This window comes from Cnephaeus nilssonii (assembly GCF_951640355.1).
Source record: "Cnephaeus nilssonii genome assembly, chromosome: X".
Lineage (NCBI taxonomy): Eukaryota > Metazoa > Chordata > Mammalia > Chiroptera > Vespertilionidae > Cnephaeus > Cnephaeus nilssonii.
In genome coordinates, this window is record NC_137071.1 from 84,346,092 (window position 1) to 84,368,922 (window position 22,831).

The 22,831-nt window shown below is 59.7% G+C and overlaps 1 long non-coding RNA gene across 1 annotated transcript in view; it reads right to left on the reverse strand.

The window, feature by feature from the left end:
- Positions 1-9,765: 9,765 nt before the first annotated feature.
- The window catches only part of LOC307096319, a 36,877-nt gene continuing 23,811 nt past the window's right edge, over positions 9,766-22,831 (reverse strand). Inside the window, exons 2-3 of the long non-coding RNA XR_013813257.1 lie at positions 15,051-15,172; positions 9,766-10,099 (exon numbers count right to left, since the gene is read on the reverse strand). This is a non-coding gene — a long non-coding RNA (uncharacterized lncRNA). The remainder of the gene's footprint in view (positions 10,100-15,050; positions 15,173-22,831) is intronic.

Sequence of the window (22,831 nt, forward strand, 5' to 3'; positions counted from 1 at the left end):
AGGCCTGCCAGCACCCCAGAGGAGACCCCCGCCAGGATCGGGGGCATGACTGGCCTCCAAACCGCCAGTGACCCTAACCCAGGCTGGCCAGCTCCCCAGAGGAGATCCCCCCCACCAGGATCGGGGGCGTAACCGGCCTCCAAACCACAGGCGGCCATTAGCTCAGGCCTGCCAGCACCCCAGAGGAGACCCCCGCCAGGATCGGGGGCATGACTGGCCTCCAAACCGCCAGTGACCCTAACCCAGGCTGGCCAGCTCCCCAGAGGAGATCCCCCCCACCAGGATCGGGGGCGTAACCGGCCTCCAAACCGCCTGCAGCCCTAGCCCAGGCCTGCCAGCACCCCAGAGGAGACCCCCTCCAGGATCGGGGGCATGACTGGCCTCCAAACCGCCAGTGACCCTAACCCAGGCTGGCCAGCTCCCCAGAGGAGACCCCTCTGCCAGGATCGGGGGCGTGACCGGCCTCCAAACCGCCCGCAGCCCTAGCCCAGGCCTGCCAGCTCCCCAGAGGAGACCCCTGCCAGGATTGGGGTCATGGCCGGCCTTCAAACTGTGGCGGCCCCTAGCCCAAGGAGGCCTCCTGGCCGAGGATGCCCGAGTCTGTTCTTGACCTAGGGCCGGGCTCTCCCCGGGAGGGACTCAGAAGCCACCAGAGCCTAACTGCCAGTCTCGGGGAGGTGGGAGTGCATCCACTGTCCACCAAAATGTAGGACCATCAACCGTTCAGTCTCAGTGCAGGCACAGGTCGTGGCTGACGGGGTGGAGGCCAGACCAAAACAAAACAGCAGAAACACCCTGCCCACCTGGGCGGGTGCAGTTGCAGTCCACGTGGCCTGGGCAGTGTAGAAAGCGCTACCTTCTCCCGGGGCCTGTGCTGGCACCGCCGCCTCGCTCACCCTCAAGCCCCCCTGAGTCCTGACAGCAAAGTGTGTAGGGCATCCTGCAGGAGTTGTGCCGTTCTGGGTGCTTTTGCCCAAAGACACACATTGGGATGAATTCAGAGCCACATCTCACTTCCCATGAGACTGGAAGAACCATGTAAAAGGATTTTGACAAAAGCTTTCCACATCTCTGTTTATTCTTTTGAATCCATAAAACGACCTTATAAAAAGCATTTGGGCCACCTAAGAGAGAATGCTCTTTCTGGCCAGAGCACGCAGGATTCTTTTGCCCAACAGGTTAAAGGGAGCAGAGCTGGCACAGTGTAAATGGCCCTGGTGCCCTATGAGGAGACCGGGGAAATGGGGTTGCAGAAATTCCATAAGCCTCTTGTCACCTTCTCCTTTGCAAACCACACCATCCAGATCCACCAGGACTGGAGGCAACTGGGAATCACAGCCGTGATTTGGGACGTGGTAAGCAAATCTTGAGGGGCCTCTGAAAACATCTGCAATTGATTATAAGACTGGTCTTTATTTAAAAAGAAATAAAAGAACAGCTTTGTTGAGATATAACCCATATACTGTACATGTCACCTAAAGTGTACAATGAACTGTTTTTTTAAAGTAAATTCAGAGTGGTACAACCATCACCATGCTCAATTTTTAAATATCTTCATGACCCATCCCCTCCAAAAAAAACTTCTACCCACTGGAATCACTTTCCTGATCATCTTCCCCCAAATAGATTGCATTTTAAGGGTGGGTAAAGGAAAGTTGAGGGAAGTTAAAACACTGCACAAAGGATATTGTAAGATGACAAAGCCCAAAGTGAAGATCATGTGTTTTCTTTAAAAAATATATATTTTTTAAATTTCAGAAAGGGAGAGGGAGAGATAGAAACATCAATGATAAGAATCACTGATCAGCCGAAACCGGTTTGGCTCAGTGGATAGAGCGTCAGTCTGCGGACTGGAAGGTCCCAGGTTCGATTCCGGTCAAGGGCATGTACATTGGTTGCGGGCACATCCCCCGGTGGGGGGTGTGCAGGAGGCAGCTGGTCGATGTCTCTCTCTCATCGATGTTTCTAGCTCTCTATCCCGCTCCCTTCCTCTCTGTGAAAAATCAATAAAATATATTTAAAAAAAAAAAAAAGAGAATCACTGATCAGCTGCCGCCTACAGGCCCCCTACTGGGGATTGAGCCTGAAACCCAGGCATGTGTGCCCCTGACCAGAATCAAACCTGGACTCTTCAGTCCACAGGCCGATGCTCTCTCCATTAAGCCAAACTGACCAGGGCCATGTGTTTTCTTCAAGTTCTGCGTGGTTGTAATGGTCCCCAAATCTATACTAATAAAAGGGTAATATGCTAATTAGAGTGGTTGTCTTCCAGACAAAACCGCAGTGCCTATAAGGGCCAAGGCTCAGGCAGCCATTACCAGCTGCGAAGCGCTGAGGCTCAGGCCAGCAGTGGCAGCAGCATTGGGGTAATGGGGGCGGTCCCCCCAGAGGGAGGCCAGACTGGGGGCCAAGGCACAGGCAGTTTGGGGTGATCAGGCTGATAGGGGAGGGCAAGGTAGGGGCCATCAGGCTGGCAGGGGATCAAGGTAGGGGCGAGCAGGCAGGCAGGCAGTGGGGTTAGGGGCAATCAGGCAGGCAGGCAGGTGAGTGGTTAGGAGCCAGCGGTTCTGGATTGTGAGAGGGATGTCCGACTGCTGGAAGTTGGACATCTCCTGAGGGGTCCCAGATTGAAGAGGGTGCAGATTGGGCTGAGGGGCAGACCCCCCCCCCCCACTGCACGAATTTCGTGCACTGGGCCTCTAGTAAGAACAATAAAGATTTAAAAAAATAAAAGGCAGTATGGCCCATGGACACAGCCAATGGGGTGGTGAGATCCAGGGAGGGGTATAGGGGCGGGCTGGAAGGGGTCAATGTGCGGGGAAAGGAGACATAAGTAATACTTTCCACAATAAAGAACTAATTTTTTTAAAAAAAGGAAGGCTGTCTGGTCACATGAAACAACATGGATGAACTTGAGGACAATATGCAAGTGAAATAAGCCAGTCACATAAAAAATACTATTAGGATTCCACATATATATGGTTATGTAAAGTGGCCAAATTAATAATAATAAAAAAAAAAACCGAAATAAAATGGTGGATACCAGTAACTGGGACGATTGAAAACAGGGACTTATTGTTTAAAGGCTGTAGAGATCACTTTTGAAAGATGGAAACATTTTGGAGATCTATAGCATAACAGGTACTTAACACTATTGACCAGTACAGTAAAACCTGGTTATATGGTAAGTTGTGTTTTACAATATTATTTTTAAAATGTCTGAGTAGGTTTTCCACATAATACTAATTAAGTTTCGGGGGAAGGGGAGGGGGGAATCCAGAAAGAAAAAACGAAATAATGGTATTTATTTCTAAATGCGAAAATTAAAGTTCTGTGGCTACAAGTATAACCATATATGGGCTTTCTTTAAATTTACTCCTAATGAAAACTTTTGATTTTTGCTGTAAAATATAAAAATACAAATAAAATTTTCTGTGGTTATGATTTAATGGTGTTTGGGGGCAATTGCACATGTGTCCCAAATTTGGGACAAAACAAACTGATCCTTAAGTACACTGTGATAAGAAACATTTTAAACAAGGAAAAAATTAATGACCCATGTCCCTCTACAAATCATTGGATTATAACACAGCAATTCCTACTACCACATTATATTCACCTTGACCACAAGGAACTATATAGCCAGGCTCCATACTCTAGGGCTAAAGACAACAGACCTCCAATTACTGTAGTGGAATTACCATTACATTCACCATGGACTAGAACAAGTATTAGGAATACTGCCCATCCAAGATGAACCTACTTCTGCTCCTAGAGGAAGTGACTCAACAAAATGCCTAGAGCCTGAGACCAGGACTCCTTTGGCAACACAAGGCAGCCACGAGGGTCCTAAGCACATGAACTAGCACTTATACTATACTATACCCACCAGTCAGGCCTAGGTTCTTTCTGGCATATTTCTCTAGTACTGCCCAGACATGGCGATAGCCATGGTCCTGAGTCTTGTCTTCTGTGAGTAGTGGGACAGATACCCCCACCATGGATCTGTACACACGATACCCAGTGATCAACTCCACAGCTACTTTGACACAGCCAACACCTGGCCAACCTCTTGACCTCTGGACTCATAGCCCCTATCCATGACTTCACGCCCTTCTTAGTCTCCAATGCTGGAAAGGACAGTGCAGGGTTGGCGGGAAGAGGAAATATATACTGCTTAAAGGCAGTATTGCACCTCTAATGTGAAACAGGCATTTCCCTGGCAAGGTCCAAATACTTTCCCGCCAATCATCGCTACCAAAAAAAACATATACAGGTATCATATCTAAACAATAGGCCATGTCTCACCCAATTGGCCACTCTGATGGTGATTGGGAAGAATACAGACATTGCCAAGTGAACTTTCCTGAATGGGCTACTGAACAAATGACCTTCACGGAGACCATCTGACTCAACTTTCTGCCGGTCCATTGGATTTCCCACTGGATGAAACAAACTGCTGCACCCAAGGTTGGATTGACCACCTGAAACCCCTGGATGAGGATAGAGGCTGGTCCCCTGAGCCCTGAAACCTGACCTAGGCCGCCTGATGAGAGCAAAAGAGAGGTCAGGGTGCCAGGAGAAGAGGGGAACTCCAGATCCCAATGCCCAGAGCAAGCAGTGACACCATGTCACAAGGGACTGGAGTGCTAGGACAGGATCAGAGAAGAACCCTGAGTACACGCACAGAAGACCCCGGAAGATGCCCATCAACCAGTGGGCCGAGAGGACAAGGCTCCCGCTCCCTGGATGGGGAATGTGGTGACCCAGAGGGATGAGGAGAGGGATCCCAGATGCCATAACTGCTTTGGTGGCCTTTCCAAGCCCGTTCCTTCGGGCCACAGGACCCCAAAGGCTCCCCAACACCCTAGGAGAGGCAACCAGGCTGCTTCTTCTTGGAAGGCTTCTGGTGCCTCCCTGCGCCTTTTTTGACCCACAAAGGGCGGAGGGAGAGGCCAGGCTCTTGGGGAAAGAGGGATCTGTGGAGCCACAGGGCCATCCTGAGGGTGCAATCCTTTTCCAGCAGGGCAGCAAGCAAAGTCCCCTTCACCTGGGGATCTACTGGGGAAGGCCTGTGGGCGGGTGGAGGGCGGGCAGGGTCTGGGCATCCTGGAACATTGTGGGGCGGGTCTGGGTGGCCGGCACACCTGCACAGTGGCCGAGAAAGCGACACGGTGGCCCTGGAAGCAGCAGTGCTCGCCCAGCTGAGCGCCCCGGCTCCCCTGGGCTGAGGGGCGTGGCCTCGGCGGCAGCCATATTCTCAGCTCAGCAGCTCCAGCTTCTATGGGGGCTGTGCCCTGGAGGCTGGCTCTGGCTGCGGGAGCCAGGTCCACCCATGGGCTCCATGCGAGGTGCGCCCTGCGGAAGCCTGGGACCCGACCACCAGAGAGACGGGGAAAGGCGAGGAGGCAGCAGCCCCGTGAGGGACAGCCTCTTCCTGGCCCCTTGGAGCATTTCCCCTGGGCGTTTGTGCGCGCACTCCCAAGGGAGCGAGCGCGGGGGTGCTGGTCCCAGACCAGGCCGAGTCCAGCAGGTGCAGGGCAGCTTAGAGTGAAGAGGTGTGTGTGGCATTCTTGGGCTCACGCCGAAAAGAGAGCCTGCGTCTCAGGCCAGTCAGCGTCCCACAAGGGCCCTTCCTGTGCCCTGGGACAGAGTGCCCACGCCCACTGGGCACTGGGCGCGTACCCTAGGATGAGGTCACAGTGGGCTAGGATCCCTATGTGGAGAGGGATCGCATTCTCCGGATTCAGGTGATCGATTCACTTCCCCTCCAGAAGGCCCAGTGCCTAGGCGCTCCGTGCCCCTCAGGGGCGCGCCAACACACACATATATGGCCGTGCAACCCCCCCCATTCCCCCCCTCCCCGATCCCAGAAGCACACACACAGATCCGGGTAGCGGGTCCATGTTCCGCCCGGCGGGTCCTTGATGTGGGGATGCAGCCATTGGCTCTGGCCAGAAGGGTACACTGAGAACCCCTGGGGCTGAAGGCCAATTCGAACACGTAGGTCAGGACCTGCCAAGGCTCGGCTCAGGACACTGGCCTCCAGGGCTCCGCCAGCACCAGGCCTAAGTACGAAAGGTCAGGGGACTCACAACTAAGAAAAGAAGGGACAGGGAGCAAGGGAGCACGTTTCGGCACCCTTCCTGGAGACGGGAAAGCAAAGGGTGTGAGCTCAGCCAGGAGCTGAGCCTGGAGACCAGCTCCCAAATACCAGCTGACCCCCAGCAGGGAAGAGCTGGCCAGGGGCCACAGAAGAGCCACCCCAGGAGTTCTTCCCCAGAGCGGGCTCTCCGGACCCTCGGGGTCTAGATGGAAACGCTCCTCATTCCTGGCTTTGGCAGACGGGCTGCCTCTGTGGTGGGCAGGTGCACAATGGGGGGTGGGGGGGGGGAGGAGGGGCGGGCGAGTTCCTTTCTGCCAACCCAACTGCTTTGAGCTGGAGGCAGCATCTTCACACTTGGTCTTGCTTCAGTGGAGACCTGGAGACTCAGGGGTGAGTGCAAGCCAGGGCTGTTCCTTGTCCTCGCCCAAGAGCTGCTCAGGGGCTCTTGATGGAAGGTGGCCAAGAACGCCCAAGTCGGCCAATGTATGGCCGGTCGTCTGTCCGCTCAGCTGGGTTCCGCTCCCAGGTTTACCAGAAGGTCCTCTCCCTTCGGGGAGGTGTGTCAGGGATGCTTGGGGGCAGGCCTGGGTCGGAATCCTGAAGACCCCTAGGGATGGCGCCATGCCTGCCACACTTGGATTCGCGGGTGAAGGACTCCCTCTGCCCTGCCTCCTTCGTCTGGGTGAGGGCCTCCTCCTTGAGGGGCGCTGCCTTCTGGGCTCTGCTCGCGCCCGCTCGCTGGGCTGCTGGGTCCCGTGGCTCCGGGAAGGCGGGGTTCCACGTGTGCTCCCTGAGTATGTCAGTGTCCCGCCTCTAAGTTGGCCAAATTCCAAGGCACTCCCGTGCCCGCTCTGGAGGGGATGGAGGGTGGGGATGTGGCCCCGGCCAGGGCCACAACTGCGCTCCCTCCCTGCCAAGGAGAAGGGGCACCGGGCCAAATGCCCACAGGCCCCGGCCTGGGCTCTGTCCCAGCAGCAGCAGCAGCTTCCTTCGTCCCGCCCAGTCTTGGCGGCCGCCTTGGTTCCCAGAGCGCCTTGGCTTCCTGTGAGCCAGGCTCTTTCTCCTTATGAAGCCCACCTCGACAGCTTCCCTGGAAACGCCCAGTGCCTCACCAAGCTCTCGACCTCTAGGATCCCCACCCCTGTCCCCCTGTGCCAGGCCTCACTCTCTTGTCACTCTCCGCCATTGGAAGGGATGGAAGGGACCATGCGGGGCTCGTGGGAGTGCAAAGCCATTACGCTTGATGGCAGTATTGCACCACAAATGCCAACCTGTGCTCTTCCCTCCGCCCTTCGCGAAGGAAAAAACTGTCAACCCGTGTCCCAACCGCACAACAGGCCAGGCTGGCGCAGGCTTCTCGTGCCCAACCAGGGAGAGTGGCCTGTCTTGAGCGCCCTTTCCAATGGACACATTCGGGAAGAAATGGGTCCACCATCCATTCATGACATGCCACGGGAAAGGGTAGGCCTTAAAAAGAAACACGACCCAAGGAAGGGCTGTATTTCTCCACAGGACCCGTGTCACCGAAGCGGAGTCTCTCGACAGGCTGACCCAGAGGTCCTCAGTAAAAGCAAAAGACCTCAGAGTCCCCAGCGAATGAATGGGTTGGCACCAGGGCACCACTCAAATAAAACGAACTCCACTCGACCCTGGGTCTGGGAGAGGCCACGCGCCCCTGGGTCCGGGTGAGCCCACGCGCCCCTGGGTCCGGTGGAAGCTAGATCCCGGGTCAGGGCGAGGCCGTGTGCCCCTGGATCCGGGTGAGGCTGGGTCCCGGGCCCGGGAGAGGCCACGCGCCCCTGGGTCCGGGTGAGGCCATGCGCCCCTGGGTCCGGGTGAAGCTGAATCCTGGGTCTGGGCGAGGCCGTGTGCCCCTGGATCCGGGTGAGGCTGGGTCCCGGGCCCGGGTGGGGCCACGCACCCCTGGGTCCGGGTAAGGCCACGCGCCCCTCGGTCAGGGTGAAGCTGGATCCCGGGTCCGGGTGAGGCCGTGTGCCCCTGGATCCGGGTGAGGCCACGCGCCCCTGGGTCAGGGAGAGGCCACGCGCCCCTGGGCCTGGTGAGGACACGCGCACCTGGGTCCGGGAGAAGCTGAATCCTGGGTCTGGGCGAGGCCGTGTGCCCCTGGATCTGGGTGAGGCCACGCGCCCCTGGGTCTGGGAGAGGCCACGCGCCCCTGGGTCCAGGTGAGGCCATGTGCCCCTGGGTCCGGGTGAGGCCATGCGCCCCTGGGTCCGGGTGAAGCTGGATCCCGGGTCCAGGTGAGGACATGTGCCCCTGGATCCGGGTGAGGCTGGGTGCCGGGTCCGGGTGAAGCCACACGCACCTGGGTCCAGGCGAGGCCACGCACCACCCCCTGGGTCCGGGTGAGGCCACGTGCCCCTGGGTCCAGATGAAGCCGTGCCCCTGGGTCCGGCCGAGACCCAACCAGAGGGAATCGAACCTGCATTACCACCATTTGTCCACCATCCAGAGCAGAGGGGTCAGTGCCGACATTACACATAAGGAACTGGTGGACATTGATATTGCGTCTCAAAAGAACTGTTGGACCAGAAAGAAACTCACTACAGACTGATTCATTTGCCTGTCAGCATAACTATTATTGCTCATCTCACATTCAGTTCATATAAGTATATCTCTAGTGACACATGATCTCGCTCATCTAGGGGAAATGATGAACAACATAGACTGATGAACCAGAACAGAACCAGAAACAAGGAGGCATCGATCGGACTATGAGGCCTCAGAGGGAGGATAGGGGAGGGTGCTGGGAGGGGGGAGAGATCAACCAAAGGACTTGTGTGCATGCATATGAGCCTAACCAATGGTTGAGTTCAACAGGGGGTTGGGGCATCCGTGGGGAGGGGTGTGGGATGGGAGTGGGGGGGAGGAGGACAAATATGTGATACTTAATCAATAAAGAAATTTAAAATAAAATAAAATAAAAGGAACCCCACTGTGAGGGTGGGGGTGTGCCTCCAGTTCTGGGGCTCCAGCCAGCATGGCCTCCCTCTTCAGGGTAGGGCTCCTCTGAAGCCTTTTCCTGACCCCAAAGCAGCAACTCCCCATCCAGGCGCCCTTGGGCGGACCTGAGGGTATACACAGCTCTAACCTTAGCAGTCCGGGTACCCCCCCCAACACCACCCCGCCCCAAGTCTCCGGGGAAGTCGCAGACACAGTCTGCCAGGCTACCCACAGCTAGTGTGTGTGTATAGTTGGTGTGGGGGGGAGAGGGAGGAAAGGGGCACCTTCTCAATGGGGCATACTCGCCAGTCACCGCAGGGCCGGCCCCTCTGCTTGGTCTCCAGCGGTGGGATGCCAAGGGTCGCCACACGCCCGCTTCATCTCCCACACCCTCCACCCACACCACCTCCATGCCCACCTGACCCCCACAGGCAGCACACCCTCCCCATATTCCTGCATCAGCAGTGCCCGAGTACTCCCCGGCCTGGGGGAGGCTCAAGGTTCGGTGAGCTGGGCCCAGGAGCGAACGGGAGACCACAGGACGAGGCCCATGTGTACGGAGGGCAGCACTCACGCAACAAGAGGCGAAAGGCCTCCAGGGCCTGGCCCTCCTCGACAGAGCGGCCGCCCTGACCGGGAAGGTTCCCGCGTGGGGCCGGGACTGCTGCTGCAACTGGACCAGGGTGGGGACACTCGAAAGGTCAGGTCAGCGAAGGCTGGCTTGATGGAGCTGAGGCCTGAAACAGGCCCGGGCCCAGACCCTCAACCCACCCGCCGCTGGTCCGATCGGCTGGTAAACAGGCACCGGCCACCTCCTCTCTGGCCCCACACGGTTCCACGGGACTGACCGGCCGTCCGGGGAGGAGGGCATGTGTCCCGGGATGGGCCCACGTGACGCGGTACCAACCTCTTTCCCTGGGCGGACGCTGGACACGCACACTCTCACTGTGGTCCCTCCCGGTCTGGAGGCCGCCTCCTCGCCAGTTGGGCCGAAGACAGAAGACAGGAGAGCAGGAGAGCCGGGGGAACCTGGTGTCCGAGGAGAAGGGACCCGTGAAACCATGAAATGCCCTTGGCTCCTACACCGAGGCGGGGACAAGGCCACCCCAGCCCGGCTAGCCGTCACCAAACCGTTGGAGAGCATCGGGCGCTCGGACCGGAGGCCCACTCTGCTCGCATGTGTCACGGCCAGCGGAACCGTACGCTGTGACACAGGCCCAGTGCCGTGGGCCCTCGGAGCCTGACCGTTGCACGCGGCCCCAGAAGCACCCCAAGGAAGCAACACGGAACTGCGGATCGCGCTGCCGCAGGGTGCCCTCGCGGCGAGGGGCATTTGTGTTCCCGGGGAGGAACTCTTATGTACAGGGGCATGGCCGGGGTCACCAGGAACGGGACCGGAGACAGGAAACGGACTGCACACTCGCAACGCACACGTGTGTAGTGACTGCTACGTTTGTGTTCATGAATGAACACTTGCACCAAGGGACGCGCGGGATGAATGACTGACCGACCGCAAGAATGAATGGGGGGGCAGGCGGGTGTGTGTGTGATCCAGGTAGGGTGCACAACACACACTGCCAAAGTGACCTTGCAAGAAGTGGCTGCTGAAAAGATGGCCCTCGCCTAGGTCATTCCATCCATGGATGGAACCGCTGGTGTCTCGGCCGGGTCCGTGGACCGCACCGCCACCCGCCACCATGCAACTGGGGCGCCCAAGCTAGGAGTGAGCGCCTGAAATCCCCGGAGGCGGGCAGGGGCTCGGGCGCCTGAGCCCTGGAACCTGCCCCAGGGGGCCCGAGGAGAGCAGAAGAGAGGTCAGGGTGCCAGGAGAAGAGGGCAAGTCCAGATCTCGGTGTCCAGGGCCAGCTGGGAACCCATGTCCCACGTGTCCGGAGTGCTCGGACCAGGTCCGGCCTGTGGGTCGGACAAGAAGGCCCCTGAGGATAGCCGTGGGCCAGTGCGGGGAGGGACACGGCCGCCCAGAGGGAGGTGGAGAGGGATCCCAGATGCGAGAATTGCTTTGGTGGCCTTTCCAGGCCCCTTCCTCCGGGCAACAAGAACCCCGAAGGTAGAGACGCGGGCTCCCCAACACCCCAGGACAGGCAATGGGGTTGGGTAGGCTTGGAAGGCTTCTGGTGCCTCCCTGGGCCTTTTTTGATCCACAAAGGGCGGAGGGAGAGGCCAGGCTCCCGCAGACCGAGGGATCTGTGGAGCCACAGTGCCATCCAGCGGCATCCTTTTCGAGCAGGGCAGGCAGCCTAGGGCACCGGCGCCTGGGGCTCTGCTGGGGAGGGCGGGCGGGCTGGGGCTGGGGACCACAGAGCGTTGTGGGGCGGGTCTGGGCGGCCCGCACACCCGCACAGTGGCCGAGGAAGGGACACGGGGGCCCTGGAAGCAGCAGCGCTCGGCCAGCGGGGCGCCCCGGCTCCCCTGGGCTGAGGGGCGTGGCCTCGGCGGCAGCCATGTTCTCAGCTCGGCAGCTCCAGCTCCTACCGGGGCCTGTGGCCCTGGAGGCTGGCGCTGGCTGCGGGAGCCGGGTCCACCCGTGCGCTCCCTGCGGGGAGCGCCCTCGGGAGGCCTGGGACCCGAACACCAGAGAGACGGGGAAAGGGCAGGAGGCGGCAATTGCGTGAGGGACAGCCTCTTGCTGGCCCCCTTGGAGCCTTTCCCCCTGGCGCTTGAGCGCGCACTCGCGCGGGAGCGCGCGCGCGGGGGTGCTGGTCCCAGACCAGGCCCAGTCCAGCAGGTGCAGGGCAGCTTAGAGTGAAGAGGTGTGTGTGGCATTCTTGGGCTCGCGCCGAAAAGAGAGCCTGCGTCTCAGGCAAAGCAGCGTCCCACACGGGCCCTTCCTGTGCCCTGGGACAGAGTGCCCACGCCCACTGGGCACTGGGCGCGTACCCTCGGATGAGGTCACAGCGGGCTAGGATCCCTATGTGGAGAGGGACCGCATTCTCCGGATTCAGGTGATCGATTCACTTCTCCTCCAGAAGGCCCAGTGCCTAGGCGCTCCGTGCCCCTCAGGGGCGCGCCAACACACACATATATGGCCGTGCAACCCGCACCCCCAGCTCCCCCCCCCCCCCAGCCCCGCCCGGAGAACCACACACACAGATCCGGGCAGCGGGTCCATGTTCCGCCCGGCGGGTCCTTGATGTGGGGAAGCAGCCATTGGCCCTGGCCAGAAGGGTACACTGAGAACCCCTGGGGCTGAAGGCCAATTCGAACACGTAGGTCAGGACCTGCCAAGGCTCGGCTCAGGACACTGGCCTCCAGGGCTCCGCCAGCACCAGGCCTAAGTCCGCTCGGCGAAAGGTCGGGGGACTCACAACTAAGAAAAGAAGGGACAGGGCGCAAGGGAGCACGTTTCGGCACCCTTCCTGGAGACGGGAAAGCAAAGGGTGTGAGCTCAGCCAGGAGCTGAGCCTGGAGTCCAGCTCCCAGATACCAGCTGACCCCCAGCAGGGAAGAGCTGGCCAGGGGCCACAGAAGAGCCACCCCAGGAGTTCTTCCCCAGAGCGGGCTCTCCGGACCCTCGGGGTCTAGATGGAAACGCTCCTCATTCCTGGCTTTGGCAGACGGGCTGCCTCTGTGGTGGGCAGGTGCACAATGGGTGGGTGGGGGGGGGGGGGCGCGGGGGAGGAGGGGCGGGCGAGTTCCTTTCTGCCAACCCAACTGCTTTGAGCTGGAGGCAGCATCTTCACACTTGGTCTTGCTTCAGTGCAGACCTGGAGACTCAGGGGTGAGTGCAAGCCAGGGCCGTTCCTTGTCCTCGCCCAAGAGCTGCTCAGGGGCTCTTGATGGAAGGTGGCCAAGAACGCCCAAGTCGGCCAATGTATGGCCGGTCGTCTGTCCGCTCAGCTCGGTTCCGCTCCCAGGTTTACCAGAAGGTCCTCTCCCTTCGGGGAGGTGTGTCGGGGATGCTTGGGGGCAGGCCTGGGTCGGAATCCTGAAGACCCCTAGGGATGGCGCCATGCCTGCCACACTTGGATTCACGGGTGAAGGACTCCCTCTGCCCTGCCTCCTTCGTCTGGGTGAGGGCCTCCTCGGTGAGGGGCGCTGCCTTCTGGGCTCTGCTCGCGCCCGCCCGCTGGGCTGCTGGGTCCCGTGGCTCCGGGAAGACGGGCTTCCACGTGTGCTCCCTGAGTATGTCAGTGTCCTGCCTCTAAGGCGGCCAACTTCCAAGGAACTCCCGTGCCCGCTCTGGAGGGGTCTGGAGGGTGGGGAAGTGGCCCTGGCCCTGGCCGCACCTGCGCTCCCTCACTCTCTCCCTCCCAAGGAGAAGAGGCACCGGGCCAAATGCCCACAGGCCCCGGCCTGGGCTCTGTCCCAGCTGCAGCAGCAGCAGCAGCAGCAGCAGCAGCAGCAGCAGCAGCTTCCTTTGTCCCGCCCAGTCATGGCGGCCGCCTTGGTTCCCAGAGCGCCTTGGCTTCCTGTGAGCCAGGGGCCGGGCGCCGGGGCCGGGCGTCTTGTCCTCACGAAGCCCACCTCGACAGCTTCCTTGGGAACCCCCAGTGCCTCGCCAAGCTCTCGACCTCCCGGGATCCCCACCCCTGTCCCCCTGTGCCAGGCCTCACTCTCTGGTCACTCTCCGCCGCCGGAAGGGACCGCGCGGGGCTCGCGGGAGCGCAAAGCCATTCCGCTTGATGGCAGTGTTGCACCACAAATGCCAACCTGTGCTCTTCCCTCCGCCCTTCGCGAAGGAAAAAACTGTCAACCCGTGTCCCAACCGCACAGCAGGCCAGGCTGGCGCAGGCTTCTCGGGCCCAACCAGGGAGAGTGGCCTGTCCTGAGCGCCCTTTCCAATCCACACATTCGGGAAGAAATGGGCCCACCATCTGATTCATGGCACGCCACGGGAAAGGGTAGGCCTTAAAAAGAAACACGACCCAAGGAAGGGCTGTATTTCTCCACACGACCCGTGTCACCCAAGCTGAGTCTCTCCACAGGCTGACCCAGAGGGAGGGCCTCAGTAAAAGCAAAAGACCTCAGAGTCCCCAGCCAATGAATGGCTTGGCACCAGGGCACCACTCAAATAAAAGGAACCCCACTGTGAGGGTGGGGGTGTGCCTCCAGGTCTGGGGCTCCAGCCTGCAGGGCCTCTCTCCTCTGGGTAGGGTTCCTCTGAGGCCTTTTCCTGACCCCAAAGCAGCGACTCCCCATCCAGGCGCCCTTGGGCGGACCTGAGGGTATACACAGCTCTAACCTTAGCAGTCCGGGTTCCCCCCCCCCCCCCCCCACACACACCACCACCACCCCGCCCCGAGACTCCGGGGAAGTCGCAGACACAGTCCGCCAGGCCACCCACAGCTAGTGTGTGTGTATAGTTGGTGTGGGGGGGAGAGGGAGGAAAGGGGCACCTTCTCAATGGGGCATACTCGCCAGTCACCGCAGGGCCGGCCCCTCTGCTTGGTCTCCAGCGGTGGGATGCCAAGGGTCGCCACACGCCCGCTTCATCTCCCACACCCTCCACCCACACCACCTCCATGCCCACCTGACCCCCACAGGCAGCACACCCTCCCCATATTCCTGCATCAGCAGTGCCCGAGTACTCCCCGGCCTGGGGGAGGCTCAAGGTTCGGTGAGCTGGGCCCAGGAGCGAACGGGAGACCACAGGACGAGGCCCATGTGTACGGAGGGCAGCACTCACGCAACAAGAGGCGAAAGGCCTCCAGGGCCTGGCCCTCCTCGACAGAGCGGCCGCCCTGACCGGGAAGGTTCCCGCGTGGGGCCGGGACTGCTGCTGCAACTGGACCAGGGTGGGGACACTCGAAAGGTCAGGTCAGCGAAGGCTGGCTTGATGGAGCTGAGGCCTGAAACAGGCCCGGGCCCAGACCCTCAACCCACCCGCCGCTGGTCCGATCGGCTGGTAAACAGGCACCGGCCACCTCCTCTCTGGCCCCACACGGTTCCACGGGACTGACCGGCCGTCCGGGGAGGAGGGCATGTGTCCCGGGATGGGCCCACGTGACGCGGTACCAACCTCTTTCCCTGGGCGGACGCTGGACACGCACACTCTCACTGTGGTCCCTCCCGGTCTGGAGGCCGCCTCCTCGCCAGTTGGGCCGAAGACAGAAGACAGGAGAGCAGGAGAGCCGGGGGAACCTGGTGTCCGAGGAGAAGGGACCCGTGAAACCATGAAATGCCCTTGGCTCCTACACCGAGGCGGGGACAAGGCCACCCCAGCCCGGCTAGCCGTCACCAAACCGTTGGAGAGCATCGGGCGCTCGGACCGGAGGCCCACTCTGCTCGCATGTGTCACGGCCAGCGGAACCGTACGCTGTGACACAGGCCCAGTGCCGTGGGCCCTCGGAGCCTGACCGTTGCACGCGGCCCCAGAAGCACCCCAAGGAAGCAACACGGAACTGCGGATCGCGCTGCCGCAGGGTGCCCTCGCGGCGAGGGGCATTTGTGTTCCTGGGGAGGAACTCTTATCTACAGGGGTATGGCCTGGGTCACCAGGAATGGGATAGGAAAAGGACTACACACGTGTGCACATGCCCGCACCTTAGCGACGCACACGTGTGTAGTGACTGCTACGTTTGTATTCATGAATGAACGAACGGATGAAGGCGCGCGAGAATGAACACTTGCACTAAGGGACGCGTGGGATGAATGACTGACTGACCAAAAGAATGAATGAGGGGGTGGGTATGTGTGTGTGATCCAGATAGAATGCACAACACACACTGCCAAAGTGAACTTTCAAGAAGGGCCTACTGAAAAGATGGCCCTCGCCGGGTGTCTCCGCCGGGTCCGTGGACCGCATTGCCACCCGACACCATGCAACTGGGGCGCCCAAGGTAGGAGTGACCGCCTGAAATCCCCGGAGGCGGGCAGGGTCCCGGGTGCCTGAGCCCTGGAACCTGACCCAGGAGTCTGAGGAGAGCAGAAGTGAGGCAAGTGTGCCAGGAGAAGAGGGCAAGACTGCCTCCTACTCAGGGCTAAAGAACATGCCTTCTGTCTGCAGTGCCTCGTACCTGGAGCTCCACAGTTGCTTACCTATTTTTTTGTGGGAGTCAGGGAGTGCGGGATGGCGGGAGGGTGCTGTGGGGGAGATGAAGTTTGTAAGTGTGTGTGGCACAGGGGATTAGAAATCTAACTGTATCTATCGGTGTCCAGGGCCAACTGGAAACCCATGTCCCACGTGTCCGGAGTGCTCGGAGCAGGTCTGGCCTGTGGGTCGGAGAAGAAGACCCCTGAGGATAGCCGTGGGCCAGTGCGCAGAGAGGACAAGGTCCCTGCTCCCTGGGCCTGGGGGACATGGACGCCCAGAGGGATGTGGAGAGGGATCCCAGATGCGAGAATTGCTTTGGTGGCCTTTCCAGGCCCCTTCCTCCTGTCAATAAGAAGCCCAAAGGAAGAGACACGGGCTCCCCAAAACCCAAGGACTGGCAATGGTGCTGGTTTGGCTTGGAAGGATTCTGTTGCCTCCCTGTGCCTAATTTGATCCACAAAGGGAAGAGGGAGAGGCCAGGCTCCTGGAGACTGAGGGATCTATGGAGCCACAGTGCCATCCTGTGGGCAGAATCCTTTACCAGCAGGGCCGCGAGCAATGTCCCCTGTGCCTGGGGATCCATTGGGGAAGGTATGCGTGCGGGCAGCAGGAGGGCAGGGTCTGGGCATCTGGGAGCATTGTGGGCCAGGTCTGGGTGGCCGGTATACCTGTAGAGTGGCCCAAGAAGCAACATGGGGCCCCTAGAAGCAGCAGAGCTTGCCCCGCGGGGCGCCCAAGTCTCCTCTGGGTTGAGGGGCGTGGCCTCGGCGGAACACGTGTTCTCAGCTCAGCAGCTCCAGTTCCTACCTGGGCCTGTGGCCCTGGAGGCTGGCGCTGGCTGCATGAGCAAGGTCCACCCACATCCTTCCTGCGGGTAGCGCCATCGGGAGGCCTGGGACCCGCCACCAGGGAGAAAGGGAAAGGTGAGGAGGCAGCAGCCCCTTGAGGGAAAGCCTCTTTCTGGCCCCTTGGACCATTTCCCCCTGGCGCTTGCGTGTGTGCGCGCGCGCGCGCGCGCGCGCGCGCACACGGTGGGGGCCAGTCCTAGACCAGGCAGAGTCCAGCATGTGAAGGGCAGCTTATAGTGAAGAGGTGTGTTTGGCATCCTAGTGCTCGCTCTTAAAAGAGAGCCTGCGTCCCAGGCCACACAGCATCCCACACGGACCCTTTCTGCCATGTGGGACAGAGAGTGCCCATACCCACTGGGCAATGCTTACCCTCGGAACAGATCAAAGGGGGTAGGATCCCTTTGTGGAGAGGGCATCATCCGCTGGATGGAGATGATAGAGGTCAGTTTCCCTCAATTCACCTCCAGAACGCCCAGTACAAAAGAGATCTATGCCCCGCCCCCCTAGGAAGTCACCCATCCCTGCGCGCCCTAGGATGGATACACACACACACACACACACACACACACACACACACAAGCACACGCACACGCAGGCACGCTCATTTTCTCAGCGGGTTCTTGAACTTAAATCGTGGACCTGGCTTGAGGGTCAGTCTGAGACTACTTGGGGCTGAAGTCCAATCTGAATCTGGATTTCAGGTCCTGGCTGTAGGACTTGGCACATGTTTCTGGCACAGACCACACAATGACCCAGAGCCCTTAAAGGGGCACCAGTAGCAAACCCAAAAGACCACAATGGTCTTCCCGGAAGCTTTCTCTAATCCCGCCCAGACATGGCGGCCACCATGGTCCTGAGTCTTGGCTTCCTATGAGCCAGGGGACAGGCACCCCAAAGCCCTACGCCTTGTGCTAAGAAGCCCGTCTCTACAGCTTCCTTGGGCCAGCCAGCCCCCGGCCAACCTCTTGACCTCGGGGACCTGGAACCTTAGCCCCTGTGCTAGTCTTCACTCCCTTGTCAATCTCCTATGTTGCAAAGGACTTGACAGGGTTCGAGAGGAGCAGATCGCTACCGCTTGATGGCAGTCTTGTATCGCTAATGTGAATCAGGCCTTTCCCGGGACCATCCCCCTTACTCTTCCTCCGCCCTTTGGTACAAAAAAAAAAAAAAAGGTACAGGGGTATCCTATCTGAACAACAGGCCAGTGCTCACCCAATTGGCCACTCTGAGGGAGATTGGGAAGAGTGTAGACACAGTCAAGTGAACTTTCCTTAACATATGATCTTCAGGGAGTCCTTAGGACTCAGCTGTATGCGGGTCCATTGGATTTCCCGCTGCACGCGACAATTAAAGTGCTGCGCCCTAGGGTGCCTTGACTTCCTGAAACGCCTGGATGTGGGTAGGAGCCCGCGCCCTGAGCCCTGAAAGCCGACCAGGCGGCCAGAGGAGAGCAGAAGAGAGGCCATGGTGCCAGGAGAACAGGGGAACTCCAGATGCCGCTGTCCAGAGCGAGCAGTGAGAGCTGTGACACCATGACGCAAGGGATTGGAGCGCTAGAGCAGGGTCGGAGAAGACCTCCTGAGGATACCCAGAGAAGACCCCTAAAGATGCCCATCAACCAGTGGGCCGAGAGGACAAGGCTCCCGCTCCCTGGATGGGGAATGTGGTCGCCCAGAGAGATGAGGAGAGCGATCCCAGATGCCATAACTGCTTTGGTGTCCTTTCCAAGCCCGTTCCTTCGGGCCACAGGACCACAAAGGCTCCCCAACACCCTAGGTGAGGCAACGTGGCTGCTTCTTCTTGGAAGGCTTCTGGTGCCTCCCTGCGCCTTTTTTTTGCCCCACAAAGGGCGGAGGGAGAGGCCAGGCTTGCGGGGACAGAGGGATCAGTGGAGCCATCCTGTGGGTGGAATCCTTTTCCAGCAGGGCCGCGAGCAAAATCCCCTGCACCTGGGGATTCATTGGGGAAGGCCTGTGGGCGGGCGGCGGGAGAGCAGGGTCTGGGCATCCTGGAACATTGTGGGGCAGGTCTGTGTGGCGGGTACACCCGAACAGTGGCCAAGGAAGCGACACAGGGGCCCCGGAAGCAGCAGTGCTCAGCCAGCGGGGCGCCCCGGCTCCCCTGGGCTGAGGGGCGTGGCCTCGGCGGCAGCCATGTTCTCAGCTCAGCAGCTCCAGCTCCTACCTGGGCCTGTGGCTCTGGAGGCTGGCGCTGGCTGCGGGAGCCGGGTCCACCCGTGCGCTCCCTGCGGGGAGCGCCCTCGGGAGGCCTGGGACCCGACAACCAGGGAGACGGGGAAAGGCGAGGAGGCGGCAGCCCCGTGAGGGACAGCCTCTTCCTGAACCCTTGGACCATTTCCCCCTGGCGCTTGTGCGCGCGTGCGCTGGGGCCATTCCCAGACGAGGCAGAGTCCAGCAGGTGCAGGGCAGCTTAGAGTGAAGAGGTGTGTGTGGCATCCTAGTGCACGCGCCTAAAAGAGAGCCTCAGTCCCAGGACACACAGCGTCCCACACGGGCCCTTCCTGTGCCCTGGGACAGAGTGCCCACGCCCACTGGGCACTGCGTACCCTTGGAACAGATCACGGGGGTAGGATCCCTTTGTGGAGAGGGTATCATCGTCTGGTAGGAGGTGATATAGGTTAGGTCCCTCAGTTTACCTCCAGAAAGCCCAGTAAATATGGGATCTATGTCCGACACCCATAGGAAGACACTCATCTGAGCGCGTCTGCATGGACACACACACACACACACAGACGCAGGCACGCTCATTTTCTCCGCGGGTTCTTGAACTTAAATCGTGGACCTGGCTTGAGGGTCAGTCTGAGACTACTTGGGGCTGAAGTCCAATCTGAATCTGGATTTCAGGTCCTGGCTGTAGGACTTGGCACACGATTCTGACACAGACCACACAAGGACTCAGAGCCCTTGAAGGGGCACCTGTAGCAAACCCAAAAGACCACAGTCCTCTTCCTGGAAGCTTTCTCTAATCCCGCCCAGACATGGCGGCCGCCATGGTCCTGAGTCTTGGCTTCCTATGAGCCAGGGGACAGGCACCCCAAAGCCCTACGCCTTGTGCTAAGAAGCCCGTCTCTACAGCTTCCTTGGAACAGCCAGCCCCTGGCCTCCTCTTGACCTCGGGGACCTGGACCCATAGCCCCTGTGCATATCTTCACTCCCTTGTCAGTCTCCTATGCTGCAAAGGACCCGGCAGCGTTCGCGAGGAGCAGATCGCTACCGCTTGATGGCAGTCTTGTATCGCTAAAGTGAATAGGGCCTTTCCCTAGGCCATCCCCCTTACTCTCCCTCCGCCCTTTGGTACAAAAAAAAAAAAAAAAAGGTACAGGGGTATCCTATCTGAACAACAGGCCAGTGCTCACCCAATTGGCCACTCTGAGGGAGTTCCAGAAGAGTGTAGACACAGCCAAGTGAACTTTCCTTAACATATGATCTTCAGGGAGTCTTTAGGACTCAGCTGTATGCGGGTCCATTGGATTTCCCCCTGCACGCGACAATTAAAGTGCTGCGCCTGAGGGTGCCTTGACTTCCTGAAATGCCTGGATGTGGGTAGGAGGCAGCGCCCTGAGCCCAGGAAGCCTACTAGGCGGCCAGAGGAGAGCAGAAGAGAGGCCAGGTTGCCAGGAGAACAGGGGAACTCCAGATGCCGCTGTCAAGAGCGAGCAGTGAGAGCTGTGCCACCATGACGCAAGGGACTGGAGGGCTACTACAGGGTTGGAGAAGAACCCCTGAGGATACCCAGAGAAGACCCCTGTAGATACCCATCAACTAGTGCGCCCAGAGGACAAGGCTCCCGCTCCCTGGATGGGGAATGTGGTCGCCCAGAGAGATGAGGAGAGGGATCCCAGATGCCATAACTGCTTTGGTGTCCTTTCCAAGCCCATTCCTTCGGGCTACAGGACCACAAAGTCTCCCCAACACCCTAGGTGAGGCAAAGAGGCTACTTCTTCTTGGAAGGCTTCTGGTGCCTCCGTGCACCTTTTTTTGCCCCACAAAGGGCGGAGGGAGAGGCCAGGCTCCCGCAGACCAAGGGATCTGTGGAGCCACAGTGCCATCCAGCGGGATCCTTTTCGAGCAGGGCAGGCAGCCTAGGGCCCCGGCGCCTCGGGCTCTGCTGGGGAGGGCGGGCGGGCGGGCTGGGGCTGGGGACCACAGAGCGTTGTGGGGCGGGTCTGGGCGGCCCGCACACCCGCACAGTGGCCGAGGAAGGGACACGGGGGCCCTGGAAGCAGCAGCGCTCGGCCAGCGGGGCGCCCCGGCTCCCCTGGGCTGAGGGGCGTGGCCTCGGCGGCAGCCATGTTCTCAGCTCAGCAGCTCCAGCTCCTACCGGGGCCTGTGGCCCTGGAGGCTGGCGCTGGCTGCGGGAGCCAGGTCCACCCGTGGGCTCCCTGCGGGGAGCGCCCTCGGGAGGCCTGGGACCTGACCACCAGGGAGACGGGGAAAGGGCAGGAGGCGGCAGCCCCGTGAGGGACAGCCTCTTCCGGGCCCCTTGGACCATTTCCCCCTGGCGCTTGTGCGCGCAGGCGTTGGGGCCAGTCCCAGACCAGGCAGAGTCCAGCAGGTGCAGGGCAGCTTAGAGTGAAGAGGTGTGTTTGGCATCCTAGTGCTCGCTATTAAAAGACAACCTGCGTCCCAGGCCACTCAGCGTCCCACACGGGCCCTTCCTGTCATGTGGGACAGAGTGTCCACGCCCACTGGGCACTGCATACCCTCGGAACAGATCACAGGGGGTAGGATCCCTTTGTGGAGAGGGCATCATCCGCTGGATGGAGGTGATAGAGGTCAGTTTCCCTCAGTTCACCTCCAGAACGCCCAGTAACTAAGCAATCTATGTCCCGCCCCCCTAGGAAGACACCCATCCAGGCGCGCCCTTGGATTCACACACACACACACACACACACACACACACACACACACACACACAGACGCAGGCACGCTCATTTTCTCCGCGGGTTCTTGAACTTAAATCGTGGACCTGGCTTGAGGGTCAGTCTGAGACTACTTGGGGCTGAAGTCCAATCTGAATCTGGATTTCAGGTCCTGGCTGTAGGACTTGGCACACGATTCTGACACAGACCACACAAGGACTCAGAGCCCTTGAAGGGGCACCTGTAGCAAACCCAAAAGACCACAGTCCTCTTCCCGGAAGCTTTCTCTAATCCCGCCCAGACATGGCGGCCGCCATGGTCCTGAGTCTTGGCTTCCTATGAGCCAGGGGACAGGCACCCCAAAGCCCTACGCCTTGTGCTAAGAAGCCCGTCTCTACAGCTTCCTTGGACCAGCCAGCCCCCGGCCAACCTCTTGACCTAGGGAACCTGGACCCTTAGCCCTTGTGCATATCTTCACTCCCTTGTCAGTCTCCTATGCTGCAAAGGACCCGGCAGCGTTCGCGAGGAGCAGATCGCTACCGCTTGATGGCAGTCTTGTATGGCTAATGTGAATCAGACCTTTCCCGGGACCATCCCCCTTACTCTCCCTCCGCCCTTTGGTACAAAAAAAAAAAAAAAAGGTACAGGGGTATCCTATCTGAACAACAGGCCAGTGCTCACCCAATTGGCCACTCTGAGGGAGATCGGGAAGAGTGTAGACACAGCCAAGTGAACTTTCCTTAACATATGATCTTCAGTGAGTCCTTCAGACTCAGCTGTATGCGGGTCCATTGGATTTCCCGCTGCACGCGACAATTAAAGTGCTGCGATCTAGGGTGCCTTGACTTCCTGGAACACCTGGATGTGGGTAGGAGCCGGCCCCCTGAGCCCTGAAAGCCGACCAGGCGGCCAGAGGAGAGTAGAAGAGAGGCCAGGGTGCCAGGAGAACAGGGGAACTCCAGATGCCGCTGTCCAGAGCGAGCAATGAGAGCTGTGCCACCATGTCGCAAGGGACTGGAGGGCTACTACAGGGTCGG